The following is a 17637-nucleotide window of genomic DNA, read 5'->3' as shown; positions in this document are numbered from 1 at the left end:
TCAAGGTGTGAAAGCCTTGAATTTTAACGGAAATGTTTTCACAGAAAATAAATTCTGCTATTGAAATCCTGTCAGTGGAAGTATCATTAAAGAAGGTTTTGTTTTGAAAGACAAGAATTCCTAATAAGCATTTGATAGAGTTTGGCACAATTAAAAAGTAAGCTAAGTTGAGAAATCGATTTGAAGATGAACATTTGCAACAATTAGACGTGCTGTTCATTTATAAACTCTAAAAAGCTGACAAACTAGAAAATATTCCTAGCCTTAATGCTGAGCCTGTGCCAGTTCAAAATCTGCACGTGTAACCAATAGTTCAGTGTCAGCATCACTCGGTTCAGTGCCAAGGTTGGAGTATGTTAAATTCAGTAGAATATGAGCTATTAACTTTGAATTTAAGAATGTTCAATTCAAACAAATTTCTCATCACATTTTTTTTATTTTCTGATATTTTGAAAATGATAATTTTGACATCAATTTGTTGTAAAAGGAATCATTTGATATAACTCTCATCATGGATGAATTTTTTTAACCCAGAATATGTAACTAAGATTAAACAACATAGATTAAATCAGCTGAATCGGACTGGATATAGGTTATTAGTGATTTTATTTCGCAACATTGAAAACAATTTTGCCAAAAAACGTGTTCAATTATTTTGAAACAGTGCAAACTTATGCAATCAATTTAAATTACAAATTAGCATGTATCCCTAGAAAATGCAATATTCGTGCATTTGGCCTTTTGGGTATGGATATAAAACAATTTGTGAAAGGTATAAAACTCAGAAACTATGTGAAGTGTTTTGCTTGTGAGTTTTCTGCAGGTATTACCTTATGATGTAACTACCACATATGTCTAAAGTTCAAAGAAGATATTCTCAACATAACACTTGTGCTACAATGTCTATATATTTCTGCATGTTCTAGAACTAGAATAAATGTTACTATGAACACAGTAAAAATGTAACCAGACTCTCTTGTTGAAACTCTTGACAAAATTCAAAGAAAGCAAAATTTAAATGAATTAAAACATTCTGCAGAATATAAGAATAATTTCTCTGGCTTATAGATAAAACAAAACTGTTGCCTTCTATCAATTAACTCTTAAAAATAGAGTAGTTAACAACATCAATCTTTTTTATACTTTTATGTATGAAATGAACAGCTATAGCAGGAATTGGAATACACACTACTAAAGCTTGATTGTCACAGCTAGTGATTTTAAATAATCCTCAATGCATTTTAAATATCCTCAATGCATTCACGCCATCCAAGTATGCTTTCTGACTTCAATAAGTTCCCAAAAGTTTCTTGTACAGGCATTTGAAATTGTTGTAGACACTTGAAAATTCAGTATGTTATTGTTATTCATCTTATGAGATGACTGACCAATTTTTATGATTTCAGGTTCAAATGAACAGCTATAGCAGGAATTGGAATACATACTACTAAAGCTTGATTGTCACAGCTAGTGATTTTAAATAATGCAATCTGACTTGAGGACATTTTAGAAGAACGATATGCAATAAAATTGTTTTAAAATTGGAAAAAAATGCCACAGAAATGTATGGAATGCTTCAGACTACTTTTCAACCATCTTGCATGAATCAAGCATCAGTTTTTGAATCGCATAAGAGATTCAAGGAAGACATGGAGTCTAAAGGATGATGAGAGGTGTGGGTTTCTGACTTCAATAAGTTCCCAAAAGTAAGGAAGTCAGAACACCAGAGTTGATTAACCAAATAAAGATTTTCATGGATAAGGACCGTCGTATGTCTATAGAGACAATAAGTGCAGTTTGATGTCAGTGTGGGAACTGTGCACACTATTACTCACAAGGAACTGAAGATGCGGATTTGTACAAAGTTTGTCCCAAGGGTAACTTCATCTTTGTCACAGATTATTTGACCAAGATGGGCATCAAGACAATTCCTCACTCTCCCTTTGATTACTTTGAAGGTGGGGGGAACTAGAGTTTTATGTATGTACTATCAATAAATGTGCCCATATGAAAAAAGCCTGTAAATTTATTGAAAGAACCTTGTATATGTTTGTGGTGTTAACACGTAATTGCCTGTAAAAATAGATTTTTTTTTTTTTGGTGGCGAATCAGCAGAGAGGATGAATCTAAAGAGGTACCAAAACATTCTCCTCGTTATTCAGTTATTTTTTAAGGTAAAAGGATCCTTTGATACGATAGTAATAGGGAATACAAAATGTTAAATTGAACAAAACAAAATGGCTTCAGTCAAGAAAATCAAAAAGTACATCAATTTTTCCTTTTTCTTATCTTTATCTCCTTCTATCTCTTCTTTTTCGTCCCTACTTTGTGGAATTCCTTTAAAATGCCTCGGTGAAAGGAATTTTTATTTTAAATTAACTTTTATAGCATAGAACCAATTATTTTATTTTTTCAATTTATGCAAAAGTATCATTCACTTTCTGGTCAGATTATGTAAAAAAAAAAAAAAAAGAAAAAAAGATGATGATGATTAACAATTTTTTTTTTTATTTCCAACATTGCAGCCATACAAAATATTGAGTAACAATGCCTTTTGAGTAGGAACAAAGTGCAGTATCTGTTCTGATACTACACTTTACCTTTTCTGTCTTCGGTCAGTGAAGGAGATATCCTTCATGACTGAAACAATTTTTATTTTTGTTCCTATCCAGAATACCCCGTTTTGGGGAGCGGGATTTTTCCCACATTAAAAACCGAACTTTGTGTTTAACTCTGCCCCTGTGAGGAGGAAAGTAAATAAGAACAATATTAACACAAATGTAATCAATTGTTATCCGTTCTGCACGATTTGTTCAAGCAGTTTGTTGTTAGTAGTTCTATTCAGTCCTGGAGTTGATTATTTTACTTACATCATAGTATACTGAATTGATTACTCAGTCTAAAATATGTAAAAACAATATTTCCAGGTGTTGACGTCTGAAATGTTGGTTAAAAAGCTTTTGATTAAGTACAGGATTTTATTTGGGTTAAAAATACATTTTTTTTTTTTTAAAGAATTTTGCTGTTGTTGCTTATTAAAAAATACATGTTTTACCGGCAAATCAAAGGAAGGAGGTGAACTTTTAAGGAACTATCTTTATTCAGCAGGAATATAAATTATATCCTTCTCTTTAAAATGTTTGATCCATCTTGAAATCATTATCCTCAGTAATTACAATAGGAATCTAATTTGATGTTTTGTAAATCGTTTATGTAGAAAAATGTTTAACGTTTTCTTTAAAAAAAAAAAAAAAAAAAAAAAAAAAAAAAAAAAAAAAACAAGCAAGTTGTTTTTTGTTTTAATATTTTAAAAAAAAATTATTTTTTTGTTGAATTTTTAAAATAACTATTTTAAATATTTATGAGGTATATCGAAATTTATGTATTAATAAAGAGAAAACAATGCTATCAGACTAATTCATAATTGTTTTTGGATTTCTTTTTAATAAGATCTTTAATAAAACTAAAACTATTATTTTCACTAAAGAGTCAAGTTCGAGACTCCTAACAAACAGTTCCCCAGTTCGATACAAAACACCTGATGAAGGCCGGAGGGCAAAACGGCCGAAACGTTGTGACGATAACAACCAAGATGAGGAAGTCAGTCTGACAATCTCAATCAATGAAAACACCTCATCTCAAAAATACAGACAATTACTGAGTTCAATACGGCTTTAGTATTTAGTTATCTTCAGTCATGTTTAAGTCAATATAATTTTGCTAGTCTTTTTCTTTTGGGTGAATATCTTGTTTCTTTGGGCTTTTTCGATAGCAGACTTATTTGGTGTTTGTCTCATTTGTAAGACAATCTTGTCCAAAATGTTAGACCAGTTTCTGATGAAGGTTGTTTTACTGAATGTTGTTTTTTTATGTACCCTTTATTGTTAGCGCTTTTGGAGATCACCAGCTATTGACCAGTGATCACAATAGTAGCTCTATTTTGATGGCTAATTTCTGAGACTCATACCTTCTACTCCTCTGGACAAATACAGGTTTGGTAGACATTGGTTTCTTTATAGTCACATTTTTCTAATTTTAGTGCCTAGCTTGTTAATGTCATTTTGTGACAAATCAATAATACGAAAGCTGTATGTTACCAGTGACATGACAAATTAGTTAATGAAAGTTACCTTCTTTTTGTTTGTGAGCAGTGTTTTGCAGAGATTTCTGATATGATATATATGCTCTCTATCAATTTTATCTACTTTGAAGAGAACTAGAGTTTCATGTGTACTATCAATAAAAGTGCGCATACGGAAAAAGTCTAGAAACTTATTGAAGGTACCTCATCATTCTCTTCAATACCAATGTTTTTATATTGTAATGTATTTGTACTGTAACTACTCCCGAGTTTTGATCTCACATTTTTTTCATCTTTGGAGAAGATATGTACAACCTGCAAGAGTCAACTTCAGTCAGTATCTGTGCTGATATACAGCTGGAGGTCATCCATTAAGAGCAGGTGGTTGATTAACTTAAGTGTTGTAGTTTATTGTGATTTTTTTCTTGGTATTCTTGCATTCTAGAATGAAACTCATTTTATTTCGTAAGTATTGTTACTTCAGGTAACATTTTAACATCTTGAGGATAAAATGCAACGTTCTGATCCCCATCTGGCATCAATTGAAATGAATGGCTCTCGTCTTGGGGAGGCCTCAAGTTTTGACAGGCTTCTAGGCTTGACCTTTACTCCTGATCTTAAATGGAATATGTACATCAAATCTGTTGCCAAGGCCGCTGGAAAAATGGTCGGATCCTTCTATCAATCCAGTAGATATCTCACTGCTAATGCAATTCTCTATCTATATAAGAGCCAGATACATCCAAGGATGGGGTACTGTTGCCACATATGGGCAGGAACTGCTAGAAAAGACTTGTCCTGTCTCGATAGAGTTCAAAATAGACTTTGTGGCCTGGTAAGAGATGTCCTTTTCTCTTCCCTGCAACCTCTATCTCACAGAAGAGATGTTGCGAGTTTGTCTCTGCTTTATCGTTATTTTCATAGAAAGTGTTCGACTGAGCTTCAATCTATGCTCCCCCCTCGCCAAACTTTCACAAGAAACACTCGACTAGCTGAAAACACTATCAATAATTCTCCCCACTCTTTATCTGTGCCTAAACCTAAACGTAGATTCCATGATCAAAGCTTCTTTCTTAGAACTGCATGCCTGTGGAATTGTCTTCCATTTTCCTGCTTTCCAGCTGTCTATAATATGGTTGTCTTCAAGTCCAACGTGAACAAGTTTCTGATGAGCCGTTCCACTTAAGTTAACAAATTTACCGAACTTCCATTACTATCGATTATATTGTCCTTTCGACTACTCTACACTCTTTAACCCTTATCCTTGAGTGGCCTATCGGTCTAGATAAGTGGTAATGCATATGTAAAAAAAAATGCAGCATTCTGCATATGAGCAAGGGTATAGTTGTATCTGTGGATCTTAATCAGGGTTTACTTATAGGGTTAAGTATCTTTATTTCATGTTGTCCTGACATATGTTTGTATAGAGAGACCGAAACCACTGAAGGATGGTGGTTAGTAGATAATACAAACTCTGCTGCTTTATGCGTTTCCATATGTCTGCTTAGACTCATTTCATCAGAAGAGGAATATTCACATACATTACAAGAATATGACTTTTCTCTAGCGTGTGTTTGCATGTGTCTGACTACATTTGATTTAGATGAACAAGAATATTCACATAAATCGCAAGAATATGGCTTTTCACCAGTGTGAGTTCGTGTATGGATAATTAAAGCTGAGGCAGTTGAACAAGAATATTCACATACATTACATAAAAACTGTTTTTCATCTGTGTGTGTTCGAATATGTTTAGTTAAATTTGATTCATTAGGACAAGAATAATCACACAGATGACATAAATACGGCTTTACATCACTGTGGGTTTCCATATGTTTGACTAACGTTGACTTAGCACGACAAGAAAATTCACATATGTCACAAGAATACGGCTTTTCATCACTGTGTCTTTTCATATGTTCGACCAACCTCGACTTAGAAGCACTAGAATATTCACATACATCGCAAGAATATGGCTTTTCACCTGTGTGTGATCGTATATGCATGATTAAACCTGTTTGATGACGACATGAATAACCACAAACATTACAAGAATATGGCTTTTCATCGCTGTGTGTTTTCAAATGTTTAAGTAAATTTGATCGTGATGAACCAGTATACTCACATGCTATGCATGAAAATGGTTTTTCACCTGTGTGTGTTCGCATATGTATAATCAAACTGGCTTTACGAGCTGTCGAAAAATCACAGACGTTACAAGAATATGGCTTTTCACCTGTGTGTTTTCGCATATGCATAATTAAATTGCATTCATGGTAACAAGAATAATCGCAGACATTACAAAAAAATGATTTCTTTGGGTGTTTTCGCATATGTAGCTCTAAGTTTGATTCATACGCATTAGAATAATTACACAACTTACAAGAATATAGCTTTGGTTTTGTATGCGTTTCCATAATTTTGCTCAGGTTGGAATTTCTTGGAATTGGTTAATCACGTTTATCATAAAATATTTTCTGCTATAATTGTTAAAGTCCTTAGAATTTCAGAATACAAATCCAACAAACAGTTTGTTTAAAATATCCTTCCATTCAGCATGTGTGACATTTTTCATTATTTAGAAATCCTTTCTTAAATTACATAATCCAGAGAAAATATTTTTATGATAAATTTCACTTTTGTATTCCACATTTGAAAATACAAAGTAAATAATGATCCATCCAAATTCATGAAATGTTTTTTAAGCAGGAACATCTGTGAATAAAAATAAATTAAATTAAATTTTTTGTTTACAATTCAATTGGCATAAATCCCGTATTTTCTGATAATTTTCAAAAGAATTTTCCTTTTAGACCTTACCATGGTATAACATTGATTGCAATTAAAGAAAACCTTTGTTGGAAATTAAAAATTTGACCCAAATTTATATGTGATTACTCCTGTGGTGTGATTTTATAAAATAACAATAACTTTTTTCAGTAAATAGAATTATAGAAGTTGTTCGACGAGTCAAAATTTTCAGTATTAGTAATTAAAAACTTAAATTCAATTATATATTTGTTAATAATAATGTGTCTGAAATAATTAAAATAACAAATAACTGTAATCAGTTCTAAATGCCATAAGTGATTGGTGAATATTATTAATATTCTAAAGTGATTGGTGAATATTCAACAAGAATTGCTAGGAAAATATTAATATTCTAAAGTTTAAAAAAAGTTCAAATATATTTGTTTTTATTTTTCTGATAGTTCCTGATTTTCCTTGCTTCTCTCAAACACTTCTTTTTAATTAGTTTTCTAATTATCTTTTTCTTCTTGTTCTAATATACATTATTTTTCTTATTCTCCTTCAAATATCTCCTTGCTTTGAAAATTCTCTTTCTCGTCAAATCTTTGTCGGAGTCAATATATAAAATCCATTGCTATTTCTTGAAGGACAATTTTAGTGGGGAATGAAAGAAACTGAAGATCTTCACCTATTATTGAATGTAGATATAATTTCTTTAATTAAACAAACGACTTAATGATTTCCCTTTATGATTTGTATTATCATGATAAATTTGGCAGATTTTCATGTTTTGCTTTTGTGCCATTTGTTTTCCTATTTATCCATTTGTATATTTTCATCGGTGCCAATGTTCCTAAATTCAGGATTTATATTACCAAATTTTATTCTTTACTATTTAAAATAGTCAACTTCAGTGAAATGACACCATCCTCTATTCTGGTATTGCTTCTGGCCCATCTTTCTTGGATCAGTTAAAATATGCAATTGATCTAGAAGTTGATTTGGGTTCTATTATGGATTGGGATGAGAAATGGCTTGTTTTGTTTAATCCTGTTAAGACTCAGCTATGGTCCTTCAATCAAAGGCATGCCCTTTTTCTTCCTGAGATTTTTATGGATGTCTTTGATCTCGATGGGAAATTGTTTCTAAAACTCCTTGGTCTTTCTTCTCATCAAATCTTTGTTGGAGTCAATATATTAAATCCATTGCTATTTCTGCTTCTCGTAAAATTGGTTCTCTATCGCTCTAAACACTTTCTCACACCCAAGGATAATCTCTATCTCTATAGATCCACTATCACTGTATGGAGTATTGTTGTCATATTTTGGCTGGTGAGATTGGACCCACACTTTTTTCTTCACTGCAACTTCTCTCTTCACAGATGTGATGTTTCTAGGCTTAGTCTTTTCTACAAATACTATTATGGCACATGTTCCTTAGAATTGGCTGATCTATTTCATGCTTCCTTTATTCTAGCTTCTTTGACATGGCTGGTGGATATGTGTCTCATTTGAAGGTTCTTGATAAATTACAAAAACATCTGTAATTTGATTGGACCCACACTTTCTTCTCCACTGCAACTTTTCTCTTCACAGATGTGATGTTGTTAGGTTCAGTATTTTCTACAAATACTATTATGGCATATGTTACTTATAATTGGCTGATTAATTCCCTGCTTCCTTTGTTCCAGCTCGTTTGACTTGTTAGTTTAAAGATCACTATTAATTTGCTGTTTTAATAACTCATTATAGTACAGCTTCCTATTCTAGTAATTTCATTGCAAAGTTGTGGACCTCTCTTCCTGCTCACTGTTTTCCTATCTACAGCCTTGCTCTTTTCAAGATTAAAGTCAATAGGAATCTCCTGTCTTTGCAATAATCTGTTTTCATTCTTGTTAGCTTCTTACATTAAGTGGCTTCATGCTTTGTCTGGAGCTATTTCCAGACAAAAAAGTAATTTATATATATATATATATATATACATACACGCACACACACATATATATATATACACATATATATATTTACACACACACACACATATATATATACACACACACACATATACACACACATATATACACACACACACACACACACATATATACACACACAGACATATATATATATATATATACACACACACACGGACATATATATATATATATATATATATATATATATATATATAAGCAGCATGAGCACTATAAAAGTGGTGGATGAATGTTTGTTTGAAATAAACATTTGTTGATGTCATTTGCAGGCGCTGATCCTGTGGGTCAATGGGTAGAACTGCCGACTATCAACACGATGGTTCAAGGTTCAAGGTTCAATCCTTGGCTAGGGAAGTGCTAGTCTAGCTATATATATATAGTAATCCATATACACAGATTACTATATATATATATATATATATATATATATATATATATATAAAGTGAGAATGTGTGTGCATGAGGACAATTCTTAACATATATTCAGCAAAATTTTGATTTACAGACTTGAAATTTGGTATATAGTGCAAGTGTATTCAGACACATGGAAATTTAATCAGTTTTCATCAAAAAAAAAAAAAAAAGCTAGGAAAAAGTGCTAGTCTAGCTGTATTGAGGAGTTATGATACAATGAAACAGTCCTGTATGTGGATTACTATATATATATATATATATATAACTACTTCATTTACTCACATAAAATTAATATATGAAAGTATAGATTTATGCGTAAACTTGAAGTATTTACTTCAAAAGTGCTCAGTACGTAGGTAGAGCTAGTTAGTAATTTATAAAATATATATGGCGATTAAGCTACACTGAATATTCGGCGTTTCATCCACTCTAGGATTCCTCAGGCTTATGCGCGAATTCTGTGGTTGTTTATCGTTTTTATATGGTCCTCTTCTATTAAGGATTTAGTTAGCCAATCAGCTTTCTAGTATCCACCGCGCCCCTTCCTATCAGCTAATGAGCATGCATTTTATCGAACACAGGATCTGTTTTAAAACTAGGTTAGTGGTCTTAGGCAGACATTTTTTTTGTTAGTTTATATATAGATATATATATGTGTACATACATATATGCACATATATATATACACATACATATCTGTGTGATCGTTTATGTATATACATGTTTATTTAATTCATTTATTTGTTTATTTTCTATTGTTTTTGTTAGTTTTAAAACTATTTTGTATCGCTATCCTAGAGTAAATTTTATCTTGTGAACACAGTTATTTGCTATTTCTCTTCTATAGTTTAATAGATTTTGGGGTTCTTTAAAGTACAGGATAGCAAATTTTTCATGAAGGCATAATTTACATGGGTCATCTAAATGCCTACACGTGGTAGCTTGTCTTATTATTTTCCATTCGACTACCGGCGAATGTCCGCTTTCTTTGAGTTCCCAGTATTTATTCGCTAGTATTGTTTTTATACGGTGTTTTTTTATTGTTGAATGTACTTTTGTGGTCATAGTATCAGGTTTTGAAATCTAAGGAAGTCATGCCTACGTAATATTTCTTGTTATTCGGGTTTTCTTTCGCAAATATTGTTGCCCGATAAACTATGCTTTTTGTTAGACATTTATTTTGAACTGGGCAAAGTGTGCGGTGTCTACAGTTACATTTATCTTGTTCGTTATTAGTATTTTTATTTATAGTATGGTTGTTCTTGTCCAGGGTTGGTTTATTATTATTATTATTTCTGCTAGTGTTAGTTTTATTTTTGTCATGGTGTCTACTTTTTTTATTGTTTATTTTGTTGTTGTTTACATTGTTTTTATTTAGTATTTTGTTATTATGTGCTTTAATTATCATCTCTAAATTTTCGCAACAACGGTAGGATAACTTTAAGGTATTTTTATTGAAGATTTTGTGTAAGGGGTTGGTTGCGGGAAAGTGTTTTTCAATAAGATCTAGAAATTTCTTGCCAAGTTTTGTTTTTAACATTTGATTGTATGGGGCCGTATACCAAATTATAGTTCATTTTCTTCTATTTTTAATTTTATTATAGTTATTGGTGTTTTGTTGCTTATATTTGATATCAATATTTTTGTATCCAATATTTTTTAGGGCTGTTTCGTAGATATTGGTTGACCTGTTAAATGCATTTTCATCACTTGAGTTATTACTGAGTCTACTTACGATCGAGTTAGGAATGTGTTTTATAATTGATGGTGAGTGATTGGACTTAGGGTTTACATAAATTGGAGTAGCGTTATCTTTTAAGTATGGTTCATATGTGTTTTTATCTAAGTTTAACATGACGTCCAGGAAGTTATTTTTATGTTAGGTGATACGTCTGCTTTTAGGCCTAATTTTTTCATTTCCTTGTGTATGATTTTCTTAAAGTTTTCTACCTTAACTTTGTTGGAGTTTTTTATTATAGCTAGCCCGTCATCTCTATATAGGCCGATATCCGTAGTATCGAATATGCTTGCGAGGGTATATAGAATGAATACTCCCACAAGATCTGATGCCTCTGCAGAATCCCTGGCACCCATCGCCAAATCGAATGAATTTTTCATTTTAGTTTTTATTCATTGGTTATTATTATTTATTAGAACTGATTTTCTACATTTTTTAATGATGTTGATTTCTTCCGAGGATATATCAGTGTATGCCTCGGCAAATTCTAGGGCAATGTTAAAAAGTTCTTCGGATATCGAGGGATAAACGTCTATGATGTCAAACTGTATAAACGTACATTTATCTTTGTTTTCTATATTTTTAAACCAGGTGATTGCTTCGATAGTATTTGCCCACTGGTTTAGTTCTAGGTCTTGTTTGATTTGTTTGTTTACTCTAGAAAGTATTGGCGCGGTGGATACTAGAAAGCTGATTGGCTAACTAAATCCTTAATAGAAGAGGACCATATAAAAACGATAAGCAACCACAGAATTTGCGCATAAGCCTGAGGAATCCTAGAGTGGATGAAACGCCGAATATTCAGTGTAGCTTAATCGCCATATATATTTTATAAATTACTATATATATATATATACATAAAAGTGAGAATGTGTGTGCATGAGGACAATTCTTAACATATATTCAGCAAAATTTTGATTTACAGACTTGAAATTTGGTATATAGTGCAAGCGTATTCAGACACATGGAAACTTTTTAATCAGTTTTCATAAAAAAAAAAAGCTGTTAAGAGATCGAAATTGAAAAATTGGTACTTGAGAATCATTGGATTTTATCTGTTTGTCAACTGCTTCACGACTGCACATGCGCAAATCGTTTACATGACAGCTTCCTTAAAGTAGGTTTGAAAACACTTTATAAAGATTGTGGCAAGCTTGCCTAATGGGTATCATACTTCACTCACTGTCTTTAGATTTTGGTTTTGATCTCAGCTGGAGTATTGTTTTTACTTACAAGAAGTGAACTGTTTAGAAAAAAACATAATACGTGCATGTACATATCTTCGTGTCTTTCCGTTCTTTTTTACTTCATATTTTAAAGGAATTTAACATTACGTTAAATACCGGGCACCGCCAAGTACATCTGCTAATGATTAAATAAAATTAAAATTTGAGAGAAAATGTTTATTTATTAATAGATTTTGTTCATGCATACTTCTTCAAATTAATCGTATGTATAAATTATCCAAATGTTTTAATATTTTTTTAGTGGCCTAGGATTTCAATTATTTGGATTTTTTATTTTCAAGATTATAAAAAAATTCTTATGCTGTTTACACATTTACGTATACAAGGGAAATATTAGAATATCACATTTACATTTTTCCTGGAAATTCTTAACATCAAAATCACATTAAATAATATGTCAGAACTAAATAAATATAGCACTATAAAATCTTGTAATTGTAGAAATAAACAAGAATGCCCACTGAATAAAAATTGCTTAGAAACCTCAGTAGTATACAAAGCAAAAATCTACTCGAAAAAAAAAAACCCTCATAGTAGTAAGTACTATATTAGTATGGCTGGGCATACTTTCAAAGAATGGTTCAGAGGTCACAAAAGCTCATTTGAAAATCCCAACAATAAAATTAATGTCACTTTTAGTATACTATAAAGAACTTATTAGAAAAATCTTACACTAACAATACAATAGAATATCCTGAAAAAGCCAAAACATGCTCTTTACTTAGCTTCCCATGTTACCTTTGTCTTATGGAAAAATTATTTATCATAAGGTTTAAAAACAGAGATAGTTACTCAATAAAAGATTAGAGACTTCCATAAACTGCAGGCATTATGAAGAACATCTTCTTAGTAACCTTAATATTACCCCATAATTTAATTTAAATTATATATAAAAAATCCATAACTTAACTAAAACTATAAATAATTCACATTCTATATATATGTGTATGTGTGTGTATATATATATGCATATATATATGCATATATATATGCATGGATATTGTGTATATTTGTGTGCAGTGATGGGATGATTCAAAAATTTTCCCCGATTTCGATAAAATTACTGATTCTGTTCTAAATTTCCACTTCTAATATGATTCCCGATTCTTTTTAAATCAATAAATATTTAATTATAGATTTGTTGGTGGTTTTTTGTAAATTTTTAAATTTCCAAGTAATTTCCACATATATTTTTTCTCAAATGTTTTCCTTGTATTTGATATAAAATTGTAAAACAAATATTTATTTTGATTTTTAAACAAAGCCAGATTGTATCAGTTTGTTATTAGCGTACAACATGCTACTTGAAAGTTTTCATAAACTGTTGAAAATAGTCGATTATTGGAAGCAAAATGAGAAAATGTGAAAACAAAATATTTAACAATGCCCCTCCCATTGTTATGAATGAATTTTTAAATAATGTTACTATTTAGGTAACCATTCTTAACGTGGGGAGGACATGGGCTTTGTTAACTATTCTGTGAATTCTCTCTACAAATGAAGTTTAAATTTTATTTTAATAAAAGTCATTCAAATTTTTTTTTTTTCTGTTAATATTATAGTTAAGTCTATAATCTATGATAATCGTTGCAAAAAAAAAAAAAAGTTTAAAGAAGGTGAAAAACCCACATTTTTAGGCCTGAGGACACTCTCGTACAGGTCCGGTAGCAGTGTCAGAAATCACTATTACAAAGTAGTGAATAAACATTTGATTAATTAGACTGTTTCGAAGCTTATAGCAAAATGAAAATGTAATTTCAATCCCTAATTTTTTTTTTCAATAAAATGAGCAAAGACCAAATCTTAAAATAATAAAAGGTTTAATCAAAAAATATACAATAGTTTTTTTCATTGGCTTTCTTTAAAAAAGATTTAACGAAATTCAACAAATTTTAACTTAATCCAAATCTAATACATATAAATGCCAAAAAATCACTTACCTATAAAAAATACTAAGCAATGGGTGCTTCCATTCTTCATTCATAAGAATTTGTCCATATTTATATTTTATATTCCATGTACTTTTTAAATAAAAGGATTTTTTAAAGCAAGGGTCCCAGAAAACTGCGTTTCGCAACTCATTATCCACCATTAGCCAAAGCGGTTTCTTCGATTTTTCAAGTTGTCAAATATGGATGCCTCAAAGGGACATAAATAATTATTTCCAAAATGTAAAAACAACACATTAAACCAAATACATTTCAAAAGTAATCTCGATAGTAACTATATGAAGAAACAAACATTTATCTCCCCTTTGTAATTAATTAGATATTTGAAGTCAATAAAGTTGGTCAATATGGGTTACTGTACATAACATAGATGCACAAGCACTAATTTTTTTTTTTAATAAATTTGATTTTCTTTGTAAAAAAAAAAAACCCGGATGTTGACAATCCTACCACTTTTCAAAAATCGCTAAAAAACATGGCGGACGACCTACACGCATGACACTGAAAGTAATTAATGCTCCCTCTGACACGTGAGCGGAAGTTAGGGGGCATATGTGCATTTGTTTTGACTTTACATACGTAAATGAATGGAATGAATTGTTACTTGGTGCGGAAAGAAAAACGAAAACGTTTTTATTGGTCCTTTCTTTAATATGACAAATTAGAACAAAAACATAACATGTTTTGCTACTTGTGTAGCTTTGGCACGAGTGTATGGACCATTCTTTCACCTAAAAATTTAATAAAATAATATTTTATAATTAAAATATATATTAATAAAAAATTTTTTTTTTTTTTTTAAAGTTCGTCTGGCACAATTAACCATTTAGAACATTTTGTAGACCCCCGCCACAGGGGTCTGTACAAAGGCTATAGAGGCCTACTGGTCTCAAATTAAAAGAATTACAAAAAAAAAAAAATAATAAATAAATAAAAAATAACATTTTTCATGAAATTGTCACCATACTTTTATTCTTAACCAAAAAGACATGGTAATCTGGAAGAAAGAGAAAGCCTGTTTCCTACGTTTAACTATAGGTGGCGTTACTGTCTGTCCACCCAATTATGGAAGCAGAAAATGTATATAATGGCACCCTTGAAATAAAAAGAAATGTTTTCGTTATATTTTAATTTTAAATATGTTTTTTGTTTTTTTGCAAACATATTTATTTTTATTTTCAAACATATTTAAGTTTTATTTTTTCAAACATATTTACGTTTTTTTTTTTTGTGTGTGGGCTCTTTCTTTGATCACACGCATATATATATATATATATATATATATATATATAAATACTCACGGAAAAGGTAAAATAAGTGCAAAAAAATTAAGAAAAAAAGGGGGGGTCCATAAAAAAAAACATAAAAGAAAAAAAACGTTGATTTTTTTTTTTTTATTATTATAAGAGCGTAAAAAATACTTGCGGAAAAACAGTTGTACCCATAAATATGTTTAAAAGAAAAATTATAGAAAAACATTTAGCTTATGCTTGCAACCCCCCCCCCCAAAAAAAAACGTTAAAACAACAACAACAACAAAAAAAAACGTAAATGTTTGAAAATAAACAGGCAACAAGATGTAAATGTTTGGAAAAACTTTTTTTTTTTTTTTTTTACATAGTGGTCACCACCACTTATCAAGGCCCAGAAGCCACTCAGGGATAAGGGTTATTGCAAGTACATTATGTTAGTGCGGAAATTTGATGAAGCGTTTACTTAAGGGGGGTGGTTCATTAGGAATTTGTTAACGTGGGACTTGAACACATCCAAGTTGTACTCAGGTGGGAAGTAGGCAGACGGAACAGAGTTCCACAGGCGTCGTGCACTCGTGCAGTTCTAAGAAAGAAGCTTTGTTCATGGAATCCACGTTTTGATTTAGGTACAGATAAAGAGTGGGGGAAATTTTTCACAGTGGATTCGGCTAGACGGGTGTTTTTCGTGAAAGATTGGCGAGGGGGAACCAGAGATTAAATATGTTTGCAAAAACAAAAAAAAGAAAACGTAAATATGTTTGAAAAAAAAAAAAATGTCTGAGTGGACAGACAGTAACGCCACCTATAGTCAAACAGAGGAAATAGGCTCTCTCTTTCTTCCAGATTACCAAAGACATTTGGTACTAGTGCAGTTTCATCAACGCGAGAAATACGAATTAAAAAAAAAAAATATTTTATTGTTAGGTGAAAAAATGGTTCGTTGTTCATTCACGTATGTAAAGTCAAAACAAATACACAAATAACCCCTAACTTCCGGTCACGTATCAGAGGGAGCGCTAATTACTTTCAGTGTCATGCATGCGTGTGTAGGTCGTCTACCATGTTTTTTTTAGCGATGTTTGAAAAGTGGCAGGATTGTCAACCTCCTCCTTTATTTTATTTTTTGCTTTATTTGCTATAAAAATTAGAATTAAATTCCATTATTTAGTTTACTTTATAAAAAAAAAAAAAAAAATTATCCAGGTAGGTAGAGGAGTAATTTATCTTGCCTTTGGTAACATTTATTTGTTGGGAATTATCACCGGCCACGTGATACCTTAGTGATGTGGATGTGATGATCGCTACTGTAACCGAAAGTGAGGGATTAATTTCGTACAACGTTATAATTAAAAAGTGATCCCCGACGTTAAAAATCATAAAAAGTACGTATTTTTTTAAATGATTATTGGTAACTTGAAAGTTAAGTTTGTAATCGATATTAATTTTTCGAGGATTACATCGAAAAATAAATAAATAAAATAAGAAAAGTGAAAAAGAAAATCATTTAAGGGTAGAAGGAAAACTCGTTATAACAGTCTTTTTTTTTTTTTTTTTCTCATGTATGAATTAAAAAAATCAGGCAAACTTGAAATATAAGAAAAATAAAAATGTCGCCCAGCAAATATTTACACCTGATGATACAATAAAAAAAAAACTCCAAAAATAACAAAACTTACCTAAATTCATACAGTTAATTGGGGACTTTTCGTGAATTCAAATTCAGACATTTTCATCAAATACATTTGTGTGTGTGTGTGTTTACGGACTGAAAAATTGTTCTTCTCTGATTGGTTAAAAATGCTTGGCAGACGTATTTTTAAGGCCAAATTCGCTAAATTTGACTTTAAAAAGCCCAATTTGGCAACCACGTGGAGATTCGAAAACAGAGCATGTTTTTTTTTTTTTTTTTTTTTTTTTTTTCTCTCCATTTTATTACATTTTCACCCCAAACAAAGCATAATGCCACTTTGATGTAGGAGGCTACTATCAAAGACATAACTCGAATGGAAACTATGTAGGGAGTTAAGAAGCAAGATGAGCGCTTCTACACTATTAGGACGAAATTTCGAAAATCATAAAACTGAATTTCACATGAAAACAATAGTATCTACGTATTCCTCGTATTTTTAAGATGATTATATCCAAAAATTACTAAAATAGATTAGGTAGAAAATAAAAAAATAGAATTTGATGAAAACGATCGTAAAACAC

The 17637-nt window shown here is 31.0% G+C and overlaps 1 long non-coding RNA gene across 1 annotated transcript; it reads right to left on the bottom strand.

Annotated features, from left to right (window-relative positions):
• Positions 1 to 3248: 3248 nt before the first annotated feature.
• On the bottom strand, positions 3249 to 17637 carry LOC145254665 (uncharacterized). The gene is made up of 2 exons (XR_013863787.1): positions 17103 to 17637; positions 3249 to 6796 (listed from the first exon to the last, which is right to left on the bottom strand). It is a non-coding gene; the product is annotated as an uncharacterized LOC145254665 (long non-coding RNA).

Source organism: Euprymna scolopes, chromosome 30 (genome assembly GCF_053919585.1).
Source record: "Euprymna scolopes isolate OS-2025 chromosome 30, ASM5391958v1, whole genome shotgun sequence".
NCBI classification, from domain to species: domain Eukaryota; kingdom Metazoa; phylum Mollusca; class Cephalopoda; order Sepiida; family Sepiolidae; genus Euprymna; species Euprymna scolopes.
This window is presented reverse-complemented; position numbering and strand designations above follow the sequence as displayed.